Raw genomic sequence first — 20,325 nt, 5'->3', positions numbered from 1 at the left:
TCAAGCCTACGCGTTTCGGACGGCTCCGACGTCCTTAGACTTGGCTGTAGTGTAATTTGAATCTGGCGCGCTGGCGAATTTAAGCTGTGTCCGGTGTAGCAGCTGGGTCTTGATTGCGTTCCAGGACTCGAAGAGTCACTTGGATCGCAGACCGGAAGTGGGGTGGTATTTGCGATAGAAACATTCATAAATTATAATTTTAATTTGTTCAATACATTACTAGATATTAACAAATTCATCCTTAATTTGACGGTCAAGAAACACTTTCTTACAGTAGAAACAACTATTGAGGATACTAATACAATGATACCTTTCAACACAACTAACACTACCGAAGGACCACAACCGGATAACTATCATATCCAGGCCAACTTCTCCTTTCAGGAGCTTACAACTATAGTCTGCTTGGATCACTTGCGCACCGAAAACCCTGACCAAACAGTAATGACAGCCACCAACTTTGAGACATCAAATCCCAAGTTTTATCCCATTAGTTCACGGACAGACTCAATGGATCAATTCCAGATGGTGATCGAAAAAGAATTACAAAACCTGGCAGACGGTCTTAAATCTCAACACCAACAAACAAACATGCCGACCCGTCTCAAAAAAGCAGCCAAATCATTACAGGACAATAAAGAACTAACTATCAAGATGTCAGACAAAGGTGGTAATGTCACAGTAATGAACAAACATGATTACAAACTATCCATTCTGAACATGTTATCAGATGAAACAACATATAGGAATTTGGACAAAAATCCAGTGGAAAACATCAAAATCCTCATGAAAAAGTTACTTAATGATGGCCTACAAAAAGGCTTCATCACCCAGAAACAGATGGACTTTATATTCATAGAACAACCCATTACTCCGATAATCCTCGCACTTCCGAAAACACACAAACAAATTCACCCTCCACCGATGAGACTCATTGTCTCAGGTATTGGATCAATTTTGGAAAGACTGTCTGAATGGCTCGACACACTGTTGCAACCGTTAGTACAAAGAACACCAGGCTTCCTAAGTGACACTAAAAATGTCCTAAATTCGCTACACAACAAATGCTGGCAAGAGAACTACACATGGCTGACATGCGATGTGGTCTCATTGTATACCTCAATCCCCCATCAAATAGCTTATAATTATTCTGCCTGTATAAACGTTTAAAATAATTGTTTATTATCAAAATTATTAAAATTGGTAGGGCACAGAGTGCCAAAAGATCCAGGTACAGGCGTTGGCAACCAGATCAAGAGCGCAGACTGAGATGTATGTGACAAAAAGATAGAGAATCAGCAAGCACCCATTCATGGATGCCTGATTGTATCAAAGGTGAAATGATCACATAAAAACTGACTCAGAGTGCTTGGCAAATATTGATGAGATCTGATTGCCACAGATTAGTTAACAGGCACACTCCCAACGCGTTTCTGCACCTTGTAGGGGAGCGTCCTCAGGGGTACGAGTTGCCTGACTTTATTAACGTACAGTTGCCTGTCAGCTGATATTCAGCTGTTCGTTTTAGTGTAACGGCGCATATGAGACATCAGATGGACTTTATATTCATAGAACAACCCATTACTCCGATAATCCACGCACTTCCAAAAACACACAAACAAATTCACCCTCCACCGATGAGACTCATTGTCTCAGGTATTGGATCAATTTTGGAAAGACTGTCTGAATGGCTCGACACACTGTTGCAACCGTTAGTACAAAGAACACCAGGCTTCCTAAGTGACACTAAAAATGTCCTAAATTCGCTACACAACAAATGCTGGCAAGAGAACTACACATGGCTGACATGCGATGTGGTCTCATTGTATACCTCAATCCCCCATCAAATAGCTTATGCTGCTTTGTAACACCATCTGTCTATACATAGTAGTTATGAAAAAAAAATTCAAACATTCATTCTAGAAGTACTTATGTTTCTGATGACGAATAACTACTTTCAATTTGATGGAAAGTATTATCTTCAACTTAAGGGTGTCTCTATGGGAGCGAAATTCTCCCCATCAATAGCGAATCTGGTAATGTCATGGTGGGAGCAGTCCCACATCTTCTCCAGTGACAATCTGTATGGCAATTGTATTGAATGGTACGGTAGATACATTGATGACATTCTACTCATATGGAAAGGGGACATTAACATCATCCCCAGTTTTGTTGAAGCTTTGAATCATAACCAATGTAACCTTAAATTTACTTACAACTACGATACAACCAACATAGTCTTCTTGGATTTAAAATTAACTGGCAAAGAAGGTCAAGTCATATCTACTCAAACATATCGTAAACCTACATCGTCGAATAATATACTTCATGCTAAAAGTAACCACTCTAAACAAACCATCAGGGCCATACCAGTGGGGGAGATGCATCGAGCAAAACGCAACTGCAGTTCCCCTAACCAGTTTAAAGTAGAGCAAGAACAAATTAAATCTAGACTCACAACGAGAGGCTATCCACAGTGGTCACTTAATAGAGCAAGCGACATCATGTCAAAAAAAGCCAGAACACAGCTACTTGAGTACCATAGCAAAACCATCTCCAACTAAACTACCAGTGGTCAGCCTACATTAATCCTCCAACAGAGCAATCAATTCTCCCAAATCAAGAATTTAGTAAACCAATACTTACCCATTCTCATGGAGGACGACAGCTTACGCACCATCCTGGCAGGAGGAGTCAGAATAGTAGCCAGAAAGGCACCCTCCCTAGGTAGTCTTCTCTCCCCGTCCTTTTTCACTTCAAACGAAAAAACAAAAACTACATGGTTAGAAACTAAAGGTTTTTACAAGTGTGGCCAACACCCCTGCAAGGTCTGTTCCTATGCGTACCCCACCAAAAACTTTAACAATTCTACCCAAACAGATACATTTTCTATCCAAAATTACATCAACTGCAATACTGAATCTGTTATCTACATAATTGAATGCACAGAGTGCCATTTGAAATATGTCGGCTGTACGAACCGGAAACTAAAAACTAGAATCCTAGAACATCTTAGTTATGTAAGAAATCCGAACATCCTCAATGTCTCAAACACATCCAAACACTTCATACATCATCACAACAGGATAACTAAAACCTTTCGTTGCTATGCCATTGAAAAAATTCATCCGTCTAAAAGAGGAGGGGATATAAAACATAAAACCCATCTAAGAGAGGCTTACTGGATCTATAGATTAAAAACAAGATTTCCAGATGGCCTCAACCTAAGAAAGGAACTTATGTTCCAATATTAACCTAACAGTCAGGCAACTACTGTTTATTACCTTCCAATGCACACTCATAATATTTCCACCAAATGATCAAAACGCATACTTAATATCTTGTCCTACATCAGAGCTTCTCCAAGTCACCAATGTTCTTTTAAAATATCCCTTTCCGGTGCATGCATAACATATGCTAATTGACATGCACAATGCCCTCACATTACCATTTTTAGCCTTCACAAGTTACCCTTTCCTTATTTTTTGCACCTTCCTTTGATCCTTCGATTCAAGCTAGTGTAATTGAATTTTCAGATATGCACACTATCATCTAAACTGGCCTTTTCATTCCACTATCAAGCTAATATTACGCTTTGTCCCTGTAGATGGTAACCAGCTATTACAATACGTCTAGTCTATATCATTAATAAATACATCATTCATAAATACATTATTTATCTCAATAGTCACACAGCAATTTCTGAAAAATCATCACCGACTTACCATGGATAGTTGAATCCGGATGGTACTTTTCTCCGGACAGATACGTCATGACCCGGCTTGCCCATGGTTCGTCTGCGGTCCATATGATAATGAGACCTGGAATGCACACATGAAGATACACAGAAGTTGTCCACAAATAACGATCTATACCATAAGTCTCCATTAGCATCAAGTACTTATCTAACTATCTAAACTCCAATATTACAAAATAAGTGACACACGAGATTAAATTTTTGTTAAGTATTACTTACTAGACACGAGAGTGAATGTTTCTATCGCAAATACCACCCCACTTCCGGTCTGCGTTCCAAGTGACTCTTCGAGTCCTGGAACGCAATCAAGACCCAGCTGCTATACCGGACACAGCTTAAATTCGCCAGCGCGCCAGATTCAAATTACACTACAGCCAAGTCTAAGGACGTCGGAGCCGTCCGAAACGCGTAGGCTTGAAAGGATTACATTCCCCCATTTGCTACACACCAGGACTATACTCCATTGGACTTTTTAACGAAAACTATTAAACTTGGAAAACCTTTCCATTTTATCTCCACGTAAAGCGCTGGATTCAACTTTCTTGCTACCCCTATTTCCGCATCGTGTGCCGACACGAAGGATCCGGGCGCTGACAGCGACACCCATTATTGTGCCAGGTGAGCTGGAGGATTCCTCCCCTTCTCCCCTTATTACAGTAAGTTGTTTACTTACAGCATTGTTTGATAGATAGTTATCAATGATAGGATGAGGGATAACAATGATCCAATTTTATCCTTGAGTAGTGGATAGAGTATTAATGCTTATTTTTGTTTATTAGGCTGTTGGATATGAACCTCTGCAATACTCACATCGAGATATTAAAACATAAAAAATACAACATTTAAACCGTTTAAGACAATACATGAACTGGAAAAAAGGGAACTATATACTGGTCTTTAACCCCTTCCAGCACCTTGAGGTTAATGCACGTCAATGTGTGCAGTAACTTCGCGCACTAACGTCAGTGCTTTGACAGTTAACCGCCGTGCGGCGCTACACAGCAGCGGCGGTTAACTGTGCAGGGTGTCTGCCCTGCTCTCCCCGTTGCCGATCACCGGCCTTTTGCCGCTGAAATCGGAAATTAACCCCTTCGATGCGGTGGTCGATAGCGATCACCACATTGAAGAGGTTTACAGCGGATCGGCAGCCCCCCACATGTATTTTCGGGGGCTGGCGATCCTTATCATGGCAACCAGAGGCCAGACAATGACCTCCAGGTTGCCATGTACGGAAGCCTCGGAGGATCAGCCTCCGGCCGGTCCTCCAATGCTTCCTGTCAGTGTGACAGTTACGTCACAATGGCAGTTAGAACACATTACACTACGTGTGTAGTGTAATGTGTTCCAGCAGCGATCAGAGCTGCAAGTCTAAGTGTCCCCTAGTGGGACAAGTAAAAAAAAGATAATAAAAATGTTTTTAAAAAGTGTAAAAATAAAAGTTAGAAGTGACATAAACAAAGAATGCTTTTCTTGCTATAATAAGTCTTTTATTATAGGAAAAAAATGAACACGTTAAAAAAAGTACACATATTTGGTATCACCGCGTTCGTAACGACCCCAACTATAAAACTGTAATATTATTTTTCCCGCATGGTGAACACCGCGAAAAACATAAACGAAAAACATTGCCCGAATCACAATTTTTTGGTTACCAACCCTCCCAAAATATACAATAAAAAGTGATCAAAAAGTCGCATGTACACCAAAATAGTACCGATACAAACTACAACCCGTCCCGCAAAAAACAAGCCCTTACACCGCGTTTTTGACTGAAAAATAAAAAAGTTATCGCTCTCAGAATTTGGTGACACAAAAAATTATGTATTTTATAAATAAGTGATTTTATTGCACAAACGCTGCAAAACATAAAAAAATTATATACATCTGGTATCGCCGTAATCGTACCGAGCCGCAGTATAAAATATAATGGTCATTTATAGCCCAGGGTGAACGCCATAAAAAAAAAGAATAAAAAACATTGTCAGAATTGATGGTTTTTGGTCACCTTGCTTGCCAAAAAATGGAATAAAACGTGATCAAAAAAATTCTGGTACCCCAAAATGGTACCAATGAAAACTACAGATTGTCCCTCAAAGAATAAACCCTCACACAGCTCCGGTGGAGAAAAAATAAAACAGTGCTGGCTCTCAGAATATGGCGATGCAAAATGTGCAGAGTGTTCCCAAAGCAGATAAGATTGGGCGCCATTTATCAGTGCGACACATATCTGCGGATTATTATTTATTTACTGCATTATTATACCCTCTTATTATACCCTGATGTACCCCGCACAGATAACATGTACCCTGATGTACTCCGCACAGATAACATATGCCCCCACATTATAAACTGAAACACCAGTAAAACCCCAAACAGAACAACTTCCAAGCTACATCTGCGCCCCAAAAGCCAAATGGCGCTCCCTCCCTTCTGAACCCTGTAGCGTGCCTAAACACCAGTTTACGTCCATAGATATGGCATCGCCATACCCAGGAGAACCCGGTTAATATTTTATGAGGTATTTGTCTTCAGTGGCAGAAACTGGGCATAACATGTAGTGCACTAAAATGGCATATGAGTGGATGGCTGCACATTAACCCCTGCGCGCACCACGACATAGCATGTCGTAGTGTGGGGGGTGATGTATGGAGCGTCTCACGTGAAAAATAAAGCATTTAAAACGGCAAAATCACTGTTTTTTGGTCACCTTAACTCTACCTAAAAATGTAATAAAAAGTGCTCAAAAAGTTGTATGTACCAAAAAATGGTACCAATAAAAACGACCACTCGTCCCTCAATAAATAAGCCCTCATACCGCTCTATTGACTGAAAAATAAAAAAGTTGTCGCTCTTGGAACGCGGGAGGAAAAAACTAAAAAGGAAAATAAAAAAATGGATCAGTCCAGAAAGGGTTAATTACTTTCTAATGAAAAAACATTTATGACCACACGTGGGGTATTACCGTACTCGGGAGAAATTGCTTTACAAATGTTGGGCAGCTTTTACCCCCCTTTATCCTTTGTGAAATTGAAAAAATGCAATATTTTAGTGGAAGAAATGTTGATATTCATTTTCACGGCTTAATTCTAATAAATCCTGCAAAAGATTTGTGGGTTCTAAATGCCCACTATATCCCTAGATAGATTCTTTAAGTGGTGTAATTTTCACTTTTGGGGAATTTCCACTGTTTTGGCCTCTCAGCGGCTTTGCAAATGCGACATGGCACCCAAAAACCATTTCAGCTAAATTTGAGCTCCAAAAGACAAATAGCGCTCCTTCCCTTCTAAGCCCTTCTGTGGGTCCAAACAGCAGTTTATTACCACATATGGCATATTTCCGTAATCGGGAGAAATTGTTTTACAAATGTTGGGGTGCTTTTTCTCCTTTATTCCTTGTAAAAATTAAAAATGGCTACCTTTTTTCAGAAAAAAAGTAGATTTTTACCTTTACAGAATAATTCCAATGAATTCAGCAAAACAACTGTGGGGTCAAAATGATAATTTTACCCTTAGAAAAATTCCTTGATGAGTGTAGTTTCCAAAATGGGGTCACTTTCCGGGGGTTTCCACTATTTTGTTCCCTCCAGTGCATTTCAAACGCGACACGGCACTGAAAACTATTCCAGCAAAATCAGAATTTCAAAATCCAAATGGTGCTCCTTTCCCTTCTGAGTCCTGCTGTGGGTCCAAACAGCAGTTTATTACCACATATGAGGTATTGCTATAATCGGGAGAAATTGATTTACATATGTTGGGGTGTTTTTTCTCTTTTATTCCTTGAAAAAATTAAAAATGTCTACGTTTTTTCAGAAAAAAAGTAGATTTTCATCTTCACATACTAATTCAAATAAATTTAGCAAAAAAACCTGTGGGTTCAAAATGCTAACTATACCCCTAGATAAATTCCCTGAGGGGTGTAATTTCCAAAATGAGGTCACTTTTGGGGGTTTTTATTGTTTTGGCCCCACAAGACCTCTTCAAACCTGACATGGTACCTAAAATATATGTTAAAAAAAAGGAGGCCCCAAAATCCACTAGGTACTCCTTTGCTTCGGAGGCCTGTATTTCAGTAAATTAGTGCACTAGGGCCACATGTGGGATATTTCTAAAAACTGCAGAATCTGGGCAATAAATAATAAGTTACATTTCTCGGGTAAAACCTTCTGTGGTATAGAATTTTTTTTATTACAAATTAATTTTGTAAAGCAGAGCTCCCTAAGCTGTCAGGAAGCGCCAAGGCACTTCTGGATTCTCCACTCACGTTGGAGGAATTGGAAGACGCGGTCAAACAGATGGCTAATGATATGGCACCTGGGGCGGACGGGCTACCAGTTGAAATATATAAAAAATACTCTGAGGTGCTCTTGCCCAAATTATTAGAAGTATTTAATTATTCATTGGATTGTGGTTCTTTGCCGGCTTCTATGCAAGACGCCATTATTGTGGTCTTGCCAAAACCCGGGAAAGATCCTCAATTAGCTGATTCTTATCGACCGATTTCATTATTAACATCTGACGTTAAGATCCTGGCAAAAGCATTAGCTCTGCGGTTGAATGGCGTTATTTCTACCATTATACACCCGGATCAGACCGGTTTTATGCCTGCTAGGTCGACAGCCATGAATTTGAGACGTTTATTTTTAAATCTTCAGCTGAGGGCAGACAATGTAGGCGAAAGAGCAATTTTTTCACTGGACACTGCCAAAGTGTTTGACAGTGTGGAATGGCAATATCTTTGGTGCACCTTGGAGGCTATGGGTTTTGGACCATCTTTTATAGCATGGATTAAGGTCCTGTATTCTTGCCCTACAGCCAGAATACAGGCAAATGGAGGATTGTCTCCCCGGTTTGCTCTTGAAAGAGGGACTAGACAGGGATGGCCATTATCGCCCCTCCTGTTTGCCGTGGCAGTAGAGCCCTTGGCAGCGCGCATACGTCTGTCTGATAATATTAAGGGCTTCTTGTATGGCTCGGTGCAAGAAAAGGTAGCGCTTTATGCAGATGATATGCTTCTATACTTGGGGGATATGGGTGGCTCTCTGGCAGAAACAATATCCCTAATTGAGAAATTTGGGGCATTGTCTGGGTTTAAAATAAATTGGGATAAATCCCATCTGCTCCCTGTGGATTCAATGTGTTCTATACCAGGGGTGCATGGGGTACCTGTAGGATGCGTTAAACATCTTAAATATTTAGGGATCAAGATCTCGACCTCCCCTTCTGAATATGTTGCTCTCAATTTGCAACCCCTTCTGGTCAAATTTAAAATGAAAATAATGGCTTGGTGTAAATTATATCTGACGGTTGTGGGTAGGGTCAATCTTATTAAGATGATCCTAATGCCACAATTATTGTATATTTTACATAACTCCCCTGTATGGATCTCATTACGCAATTTTTATTACATTAATGCACTTTTTAGGGACCTAATATGGCGGAAGGGTCGCTCAAGAATTAGATTAGAAATTCTACAGCGCGCAAAGGATGACGGCGGTCTGGCCCTACCCAACCCTTGGATATATTTTCTTGCCTCCCAATGTCAGCACTTTAAGGGGTGGGGGGAAATTATATCAAAGGGATCCAATGGATCGATTCTACAGGCACAGTTTGGACCATCTGTTTTATTCTCAGTATTGGAGGCAGGTCACTCTATGTTGGCGGGCAGGAATACGCCCACATATACACTAATGCGTAAAGTATGGGATAAAGTCCGAGCTATTAGAGATATGGGGGTTTGCACAATTTTTACACCTTTATGGGGGAATAAGGCACTTCCGGAATTCTTCTCTCTTGAAGGATTTGAGGGTTGGAAAGCAAGAGGCAACCTTTATGTCTCACAGTTGCTCCAGGAGGATGTATTTAAAACTTATCAACAGATCCAAGAGGAGTTTGAATTACCTCGAATTCCCTCTATCAATACTTACAGATAAGACATGCTTTTGATGCCCAGAAGAAGGCGGTGGATTTGGCAATACACGCAGATGGGGTGTTGTCTGTTTTACATACCGGGAGTGTTACATCGGGGGTTATTTCACATATTTATCAGTTGTTGATCAGTAAAGCCTGATGGCTTCTAAAAAATGGGAAAGAGATATGGGTCCCATCTCTGAAGAACAATGGATAGATATTATGAAAGCAGTTCTGAATACTTCTCTTAGTGAGGCTGGGCGCCTTTCTCAATTATATATTATCCATAGAGTATACAGGACTCCTAAATTTATTTTTCATATTGGGGTAAGGAGTGACTCGAAATGCCCCAGATACGCGGAAGAGGGGGCTGACCATATGCATATGTTGTGGTCCTGTCCACAGTTAACCACGTACTGGATGGATGTACTGAACGTGATTCAGGAGGCCTATGGACCTGTGTTGCAAGGGACTCCTATGGAATGCGTTTTGGGATGTATTATGGACACCCCACCCTCTACTTTGGAGCGGTTGGCTATTGTAAGGTTGCTATATATAGCTAGAAAACTAATTGCCCTACATTGGATACAAGGCGCCCCGCCGACTATGAGCGAATTCATTGCAAAAGTGAATAAAATGATTGTATTGGAAAAGGTTTTCTATGTAAAGCGCAAAATGCTTAAAAAATTTGAATCCATATGGGGACCATGGGTAGGGGTAATGGAATCTGTATTATAAAATTTATTCAGGGACTCTGTATGACTGCCAGCCTTTACACGGTATTGGGGTTATGTATATAGATGTGGGATAAGGAGAAGGGGGGAAATAGAGAGGATTAAATATCTGCCATATATTATACATGCTTGTACATGATTAAGCTACTTGACATTTGGAAAATGATCTGTCCCATGTACCTTGTATTTTGTGAATAATGTATTCGATATTTGGTACAATTTCTATTTCATATACTATCTAATTTGGAATTTTGTGATGGTGCCTGGGGGGAGGGTTTGGGATAGGGTTTGTTTAGTATGTTTTGTACTATATAATTTTGAAACTTCAAAAAAAAAATTATCTGATTTAAAAAAAAAAAAAATGAATTTTGTAAAAAAAAAATGAAATTTGTAACTTTCACCTCTACTTTGCTTTAATTCCTGTGAAACGCCTAAAGGGTTAAAACACTTTCTGAATGCTGTTTTGAATACTTTGAGGGGTGCAGTTTTCAAAATGGGGTGATTTATGGGGACTTTCTAATATATAAGGCCCTCAAAGCCACTTCAGAACTGAACTGGTCCTTGTAAAAATCGCCTTTTGAAATTTTCTTGAAAATATGAGAAATCGCTGCTAAAGTTCTAAGTCTTGTAATGTCCTAGAAAAATAAAAGAATGTTCAAAAAATGATGCCAAACTAAAGTAGACATATAAGAAATGTTAACTAGTGACTATTTTGCGTGGTATTACTATCTGTTTTACAAGCAGATACATTTAAATTTACAAATAAATATTAAATTTATCGACCACATTTTTTCCCTAACATAAAGTACAATATGTCACGAGAAAACAATCTCAGAATCACTTGGATAGGCAAAAGCATTCCGGATTTATTACCACATAAAGGGTCACATGTCAGATTTAAAAAATCGGCTTTGTCCTGAAGGCCAAAACAGGTTCAGTCCTGAAGGGGTTAAGGATAATTGGTGTTGAAAAAAATCTTTGTATACTAAACCGCCATTTGATTAACAAGGAATGTGATGGGGGAGGGACCCGTTGGTATGGACAGTTAGGTGTCATCTGTAAAAGCCGTGAACATTGACAGGTATTATTAATTATTAGACCATATTAAATTCTGCCGATAATTTCATAGATTCTTTTACTAATAATGGAACATTAATTCTTTTTTTATGTTCAGACCTTTAGGAAACCTGGTTTTTAGTGTAAATATCCAGTATGCTTCTCGTGATAAGATTTTATGTTTGATGTTCCCCCCTCTGGTTGGAGTTTTGACTTTTTCTATGGCATAACATCTCAGACTTATAATTGATCTATTATGGAAGGTTATGAAAAGTTTTGCAACATTAGTGATGTTAGTGAGGTTAGGATTTCTTATATAGCCCAAATGTTCTAGTATCCTAGCTTTAAATTTTCGGCTGGTGCAACCTACATACATTAGATTGCATTTGATGCACTCCACAATGTATATTACTGCCTCACTGTTGCAATTAATGTAAGTTTAAATTTACAAATTTGTATTGTTATCTGAATCTCTGAAGTTCTTAGTAGGCTTAGCATATGAACAGATTTTGCATGGATGCGAGCCGCATTTAAAGAAACCCGTATATTGAAGCCATGTCAGTTTGGGAGTGTTTGAGGAAAATATAGAAAGAGACAACAGGTCACCTAAGGAAGGAGCTTTTCTGTATACAACACGGCAACCATCTTTCAAAATATCTGACAGGGCCTCGTCTTCCATTAGAATGGCTAAATTTTTATGGACGATTTTCTTGATTTCATTAAACTGACTACTGTGTTGTAACACCAAAGTAGGTACGTTTAGACCAGTATTTTTATTATTAGGTTTTGGCTCTAGAAGTAGATCTCGGGGCTTTTTTTCTACAATGGAGGTTGCTCTTTTGAGGGTCCATTCTGCATACCCTCTTTTGCGTAGTCTCCTACAAATTTGCTGTTGTTCCACCCGGTAATTGGGGTCATTACTACAATTTCTTTTTGCTCTGTACATTTCTCCCACTGGGATTGATGAGATGGTTTGTCTAGGGTGACCGCTTGTTGCATGCAAGATAGTGTTCCCTGAAATCGGCTTACGGTATGTTTTAGTGTTGATTATTTCCCCTGCATGACCTGTGAGTTCTAGGTCCAGAAACTGGATAGTATCTTTTTGTGAAGAATAGGTAAATTTCAAGTTGAGTTGGTTGTCATTAAGATAATTGATGAAATTTGGGATATCTGACATATTGCCTTCCCATATAAATAGCAGGTCGTCTATATACCTTGCATACCAGTTAATAGATCTGCCAAAAGGATTATCACTAGAAAAAATGAAAAGTTCCTCCCACAACGCCATCACAAGATTTGCCAGAGAAGGGGAGAATTTAGCTCCCATTGATACTCACTTAAGTTGTAGGTAAAACAACCCATCGAACTGGAAGAAATTGTGTGTCATCAGGAAGACAAGGACCTCTAGTATATATGATTGTAGCTCATAGCTGTAAGTGCTGTGTTTAAAAAGATGATATTCTAGTGCCCTATGGGCTATTTCGTGTGGAATGCTGGTATAAAGTGAGGTCACATCACAGCTCAGCCATGTAAATTTATTTTTCCCATCTTTTTTTGTGAAATGAGCATAAAACATCTCTGGTGTCACGTAAATGGCCCAGGGTTCTTAATGCAAGGGGTTGTAACAAGGAGTCTAGCCATTCAGAGAGTTTTTCTCTGAATGATCCTATCCCTGACACTATGGGGCGCATAGGTGGGGGGTTTATGCCTTTATGAGTCTTGGGCAATGCGTGCATGATTGGAATTGTGGGACATTGGACCATAATATATTCTGCTTGTTTACTTGTTAATACGCCACTACCTAAACCATCGTTTATCAGTTTGTTGAGCTTTTTTTGGAACATAGATGTTGGATTGCACGTTAGTTTTTTATATGTGTCTGTATCTGCTAGGAGTTTCAAAATTTGGGTCTTATACATTTCCCTATCTAACACAGTGATACTGCCCCCTTTTTCCGACATCTTAATAATGATATCCTTATTATTTTTTAACGATTTTATTTGCCATATTCAGCTCTTTAGAGATATTAAAATTCTTATTACAACACTACGAATTTTTGGATAGTTGCTGGAGATCCTTTTCAATTGCCCATTGAAATCTGTCCATAGAGTCTGTCCTAGATGCCAGAGGATGGAAGCTTGGATTTTTTGTGACAAAGTCTGGGGAAAAATGAATATTTCTTGTAGGAAGTTCTGGTTTCAGACTCTCTAAGCATTGGATTGCCCTATGTTCCTCAAACGATAGTGATCTATGGTCGTGGATGTTTGTATTGGGTTCTTTGAGATTATAATCTTCAGAGTCTGTTGTCATTTGGGAGCGTGTTGTAGAAATGCCTCTTTACTGTTAAATTCCTTACAAATCGATTAATGTCCAGAAGTGTGTTGAAAGTATCGAACGTACGATTAGGGGCAAAATTGAGGCCCAACGAAAGAACCTTGACTTGTGCTGGAGTTAGTTCGGATGAGTAAAGGTTGATCACATTAATGCTGGGTGTGGGTTCCTGCGGTTCCGTAGGCGGCGGTTTTGTTCCTGGTCTGTTTGGGTGATGTTTCCTACCGCCTCTCCTTTCCCATTGTTTGACTTCCTTGACTTGCTGACTGATTGGTATCCTTGGGAATATAGGATCCTAGAGTTATCACTATCTGAGGCTTCATTTATTCGTTCGATTGAATCAGGTTCAGAGGAGCTAAAACTGACTCTGTTCAGACTGCTGCCGGATCTTCTCTCTTGTCTGCGATTTTTTAAAATGGGTCTGATTTTGTTGTGTACTTTGTCACTTTTATTCCAATCATACACCTCCTTGTTTGCATAGTCCCTGAGGTCTCGTTGGAATTTATTTTTCTCAGTTTCAGCTATGGATTTATTTAATTTTTCCAAGTGTAGAGAAGTACGTTGTTCCAGTATAGTAAAGTCGGGTGAGCTGGAGGAAGCATTAATTTGTTCTTTTAGAGCGGAAATGTCAGTTTCCAATTTCTGTCAATTTGGCCTCCTCTTGTCTGGTAATTAGTTCCATTAGTTTTATAGAACATTCTGTTAATATAAAATTCCATTGTGTGCTGAATTCTTCGGAGTAGGTAAAAGTAGAACTTTTTCTTAAACGTAGACCCCTTGGGATCATTTGTTTTGTAATATAATTACGTAAAGTCGTCAGGTTCCACCATATCTTAGCCTCCTGTACTGATAGTTTCTCTAGATCATGGAACATTTCCTGTAATGCACGATCACCTCCTTCTGGAGTATCATAATTGCCAAACACTTGGGCGGCCATTTCCACTCTGGAACATCGTGTATCTTGAGACATGGTTATTACTTGTTGTATATATATATATATATATATATATATATATATACTGTATATATATATATATATATATATATATATATATATAACTGAAATTCCAGTTAAGTTTTAAAAATTTGTATTTTAAAGCCAGAAGAAAAAATATATATATAAAGAAAAAATGTTGTACTTTAATAACTCTGTGAATATATTAGTATGTTATAGAACTCTTTAACATTCGGGATATGGTCAAAATACAATTGTGCTTTTGTATTGTGAACCCTATATAACGGGCAGTAGGTGTGCACGGATGGATGCAGCCGTATAGCTATACAAACAAACAGTGGGAGGGATCCTCCAGCTCACCTTGATGCAGGTTTTCACTGCTCTCTGTACCTGGATCACCGTGACGGCTCACGGTGTTGTAGACAGAAGAAAAATGGGCAAAAGTAGATGGTCCAGCGCAGTCAAGTTTAAAACAGAACGTAGTTCCAATTTTATTTGGATGGTTAAAACAAGATCATTCCCGAATGCACGGGTGAAAATGTAGGTAAAGTGCCTACACGTTTCAGACGTATACCACGTTCTTCCTCATGGCTTTAATGCTAACAACTATATGTCAGAACGAGGTTTATATCCGGTTACCAACAGGTGAAAATTAGTTCTGTCACAGCAAGGTGGTGCTGTCCAGCAGAGTAGTGTTGAACTAAGGAGACGCCTATAGAACATCGGCAGTCTATAAATAAAAGCTATCCAGCACAGTGGAGCTGTCCATCAAAAGTGGTGCTGAAACAGAGAGCCGGTGATAGAACATCACTGCTCTAATAGTAAGTTGTGTACTTACAGCATTGTTTGATAGATAGTTATCAATGATAGGATGAGGGATAACAATGATCCAATTTTATCCTTGAGTAGTGGATAGAGTATTAATTCTTATTTTTGTTTATTAGGCTGTCGGATATGAACCTCTGCAATACTCACATCGAGATATTAAAACATAAATAGACGCTAAAAAATACACCATTTAAACAGTTTAAGACAATACATGAACTGGAAAAAAGGGAATTATATACTGGTCTTTAAGGGTAATTGGTGTTGAAAAAAATCTTTGTATATTAAACCGCCATTTGATTAAAAAGGAATGTGATGGGGGAGGGACCCGTTGGTATGGACAGTTAGGTGTCATCTGTAAAAGCCGTGAGCATTGACAGGTATTATTAATTATTAGACCATATTAAATTCTGCCGATAATTTCATAGATTCTTTCACTAATAATGGAACATTAATTCTTTTTTTATCACAACTTTTTTTATTTTCACAAACCTGACACTTATGTAGCGTCTCTGTGATATTTACAGCAAGGCAAGCGTAATCTCATTTTAAATGACAGGTTACATCGTACAGGTCTTTACCACTTTGGAATTTCTCTCAGACCCTCTCTCAAAACTAAGCTTCTTGTCCACAATACGCTCTTAGTCCACCATTACGTGATCTACTGAAACCAAATATCACAAATTCTCGTCTGTGGATCTTGTCCCCTATATTGGTGGACAGGTAAATTCCCAGAGGAGCCACACCACAGAATAATAAGCCACAAAAGGCTAATCTGTACAAACCATCTAGTCAGGCGGGGTATTAACCTACTGGCTTTACTGGCAGAGCTTATACTCCACCCTTTGCCACCCAAACAAGCCCAAGTTGTCCTTTAAAACAGAGAACAAATCCTCATCCGTCAACACATTTGTGCTTGACTACGCAGCCAAACATGAAGGTGACTCACCACTCACAGGAATCCTGGCATCACCCAAGGGTGCCTCCAAGATTGTTCCAGCATCTGGACGACCAGTCTCTTGACCGTGGTCAGCTGCAGATCCCAATGATGCAATAGGAGGCAGTCTTCGTCCGTATCCTATGACAACGGTCTTTCCCACCAGCAGCAACTAGGGGGCAATAAACTACCTTTGGAGTCTACACCTGTCTCACCACTAATACTACCGACTGCCCTCCATAGTCTGGCTGTACATTATAACCACAGGACTGCTCCTCCCACCACACCTCGAGCCATCCATGCCCCTACTGCTTCCACAGGGGTAGAGCAGAACCCTGCCTCATGGACCTGTTAGATGAGGGTGCAATGTAAGGACTGACTCCTCCTTCCTCTACACCAGCGCTGTCCCACATCCCCGGACCACTTTACTGCAAGCCGGGAACTTCCGGCCATGCCACATGCAGGGAAGGGGGGGGGGTGGAGGAACTATTTTTAGAGGATAACACATCCCTCTACAAAGCATGGGACAGCAATAACAGTCCATAAGTTTTTGGAAAGGGCTTTTCAGCTCCTTTGCTTTGGGAAAATGGACACCAGCTGCCAGACTCCAGCCATCCCTTAAAAAGTGGATTTCCACGCCGTTGCATCCACTCCACCACTGAGGACCCTGTGTGTTAACAGTCCTGAATCTTTTTGGAGAACTGTTGCCTACTAGGCACAGGTAACCCTTTATAACGACTCATAAAAAATAACTGTGTTAACCATTTAAGATTACATTGATAATAACCATTAATTTAAACTATATAAGCAATATACCCATAAGCTCCATAATTCCAGGCACCCAAGGGGCCTTACAATAGAATACACTTGTTATGCTACTTTTGAACATAAAATGGGGTTTTGGCATACAGCACAGGCAAGGGGGGACATGTTATTTTGTTTCATTTTTGAGGGGTTAACCCGACGGAAACCTCCGACGGAATCCCTCAACGGAAGGGCAGCGGTGATGTGAACAGGTCCTTCGTGTCGTCTTTTTCTTTATTTTCTATTTGTACATTATACCTGAGATAAATAATTATGGCCCTAGTGTGTTATACATATAAGTGTCTATAACATGTATCAGGAACATATTATCACACCTTTGATTCTTTACAGATGACTGATCCCAGTGAGAAGAAGGAACGTGACATATAATCCTGTCAGCAGCAAGAAAGGAATCACAAGACAGGTAATTAATATTTATATTAATTACTGATAACACTCAGGCTAGATATGAGTTCTAGACCTGCAGAGGTGTGATAGTATCTTCCTGATACATCAGAATATATGTGTTTTTAACATGTATATCTTCTATAGACAATATCTAGTATAACACAACCATATCTCAGGTACAGAGGTGAGGAACATCTCTGTTCTTTACCCTCTGTTTTGTAGTCAGAACTCCCCTTTTATTTTTAATATAATTTTTAATAGCTATTCAGTCTTCGATTAACCCTTCCAGGATCAGGCTAAGTTTCATTTTTATGCTTTTGTTTTTTTCTTCCCCGCCTTCCAAAAGTCATAACTCTTTTATTTTGTCGTTGACATAACCATATGAGGGCTTAATTTTTACAGGACAAATTGTACCATATCTCAGGTAAAGAGGTGAGGGACATGTCTATTATTTTACCCTCTGTTCTCTAAAGTCAGAAATCCACCTTTTATTTCCAATAGAATAAAATTGTTATGGTCCTTTTGGCCATAAAATTTGGCATGAGGGGGGGCTAGTGAGGGCGAGTAATGTATTTGACCTTGCATTGTTACTGGCAGTATGATGACAAGAAACCCAGGTTTGATGCAGGTTTCTTTTAGTAGGCCGGTAATGTTTGCAAAACACCAAAAGGAAATACAAAAAACTGTTCTTAGCAGAGAGGCACAGTCACTTAAAATATTACACAAAATGGCGGCAATTTCAGGCAATGCAGGAAATGGGGTTTTACCAGCTTGGTTTCCTTGGGACAGAGCTCGGACTCTTCCCTGATACAGGAGTAACCCATCGTCTCAGCAACTAAATAACAGGGAGGCTTCACGCAACTTCCACTTGTTACATCCAATGCTGCCTCTTTCACAGCAATCATCTGTGGGGAGGATCCTGCACTGCACCGCCACAGCAATGGGCCCTCTCTGGCTTCAGGGCCTACTCAGCCCTGCTGGCACAATAGTTGCTGATTTATGGGTCGCAGCCCTTGCAGCTGAACCCATTAGGTGGGATCAGTCGCCTTTTATCAAATTTAAAAACAGCCCCTTTGTGAGTTATTCAATGTTCCGACACTGATTACTTGCCCATACTACACTGTTTATGCACACTAAAGTAAATATTAAAGACAGTGCCCGAGCCGGTTTTCTCGGTGCCTCCAATAAACAGGGTCAGCCACCATTGTCTGAACAGTGTTACATAGCAGTGAGCTTTGCTGACGTGAGCATCTGCACAGCTCAGAACATGTAAGCATGGGTCCTGTGACTAAAACAACACATAAAAATGCTTTCTGGCCACTAGGTGGCAGCATCGCAATGGAAATATATATGAATATAGTGACGGCTCATCTCCTCTAGTCCTGGCGGATTAAGTAGACTATAGGCCCTGGGCTGTTCCACAAGCTTGGGCCCCCTTCTCCACCACCACCCTGCTATGTCGTGTCTATATTAAACACCACCTTTCTGTGTGACCATTGACAAATGGGTGTTACGATTCCCCTTGTCAAAGGGCTGTGTCCCTACATACTGACAGTCTCCAACCATTGCTGACTGTATCACACTGTGTAGGGACACATCCTCCTGACAATGGGAATGGTAACACACATTTGTCTATTAGTCCTGGGTACACAAAGGCTTTTTAAAGAATACAAGGATTTCCTATAATGGACATGTCAGGGGAGGGGAAAGATCTATAAATTCAATGACTCACAAGTGATGTCTTCTCCGATGGGAGTCGTTCTCATTTCTTCTCCATATAACACAGACCGCTATGGCAACTTCTCCAGAGTTTCCTGATGAGAAATCTTTGCCCCTCGGTTCTGCAGCCATTTTCACCATCTATAGCAACACAAAAATTCAGAAACTAAACACCCTAAATTGATTTATACCCCAGACCAAACTCCTAAGCAAATTAAAACCCCAGGTCCATACATTAATTCAGACCAATAAATTCAGTCCCCAAGGGGTAACTAAACTTTTAAAAATATTTTGGCATGTCATAGTGATATGTCAGAAGTTTTGATCGATGGGGGTCCGAGTATTGAGACCCCGCCGATCACTAAAACAAAGCTGCAGGAGTGCTCGGGTGAGCACTGTTCCACTTAATTTCTGATCGTCTTTCCTCGAAGAGGTGTACGGACTCACAGGCTTTCTATTGAGCCCGTACACCGCATGCTCGGCTATCAGAGGAAAGACGATCAGAAACGAAGTGGCTCCTCACTCACCTGAGCGCTTCTGCCACTTTGTTTTAGCGATTGGTGGGGTCTCAGTGCCCGGACCCCCACTGATCAGAACTTTTGACATGTCACTATGAGATGTCAACACACACACACACACAAACACACACACACACAACATATAGACTTACATTATACACACAGCACACACTGTATAGACTGACATTATATGCACAGCACACACTGTATAGACTTACATTATACACACAGCACACACACTATATAGACTGACATTATATGCGCAGCACACACTATATAGACTGACATTATACACAACACACACTATATTGACTGACATTATATGCACTGCACACACTATATAGACTGACCTTATACACAGCACACACTATATAG

This window comes from Rhinoderma darwinii, unplaced genomic scaffold (assembly GCF_050947455.1).
Source record: "Rhinoderma darwinii isolate aRhiDar2 unplaced genomic scaffold, aRhiDar2.hap1 Scaffold_126, whole genome shotgun sequence".
NCBI classification, from domain to species: domain Eukaryota; kingdom Metazoa; phylum Chordata; class Amphibia; order Anura; family Rhinodermatidae; genus Rhinoderma; species Rhinoderma darwinii.
The sequence above is the reverse complement of the archived record's forward strand: the minus strand, read 5'-3'. Positions refer to the sequence as shown.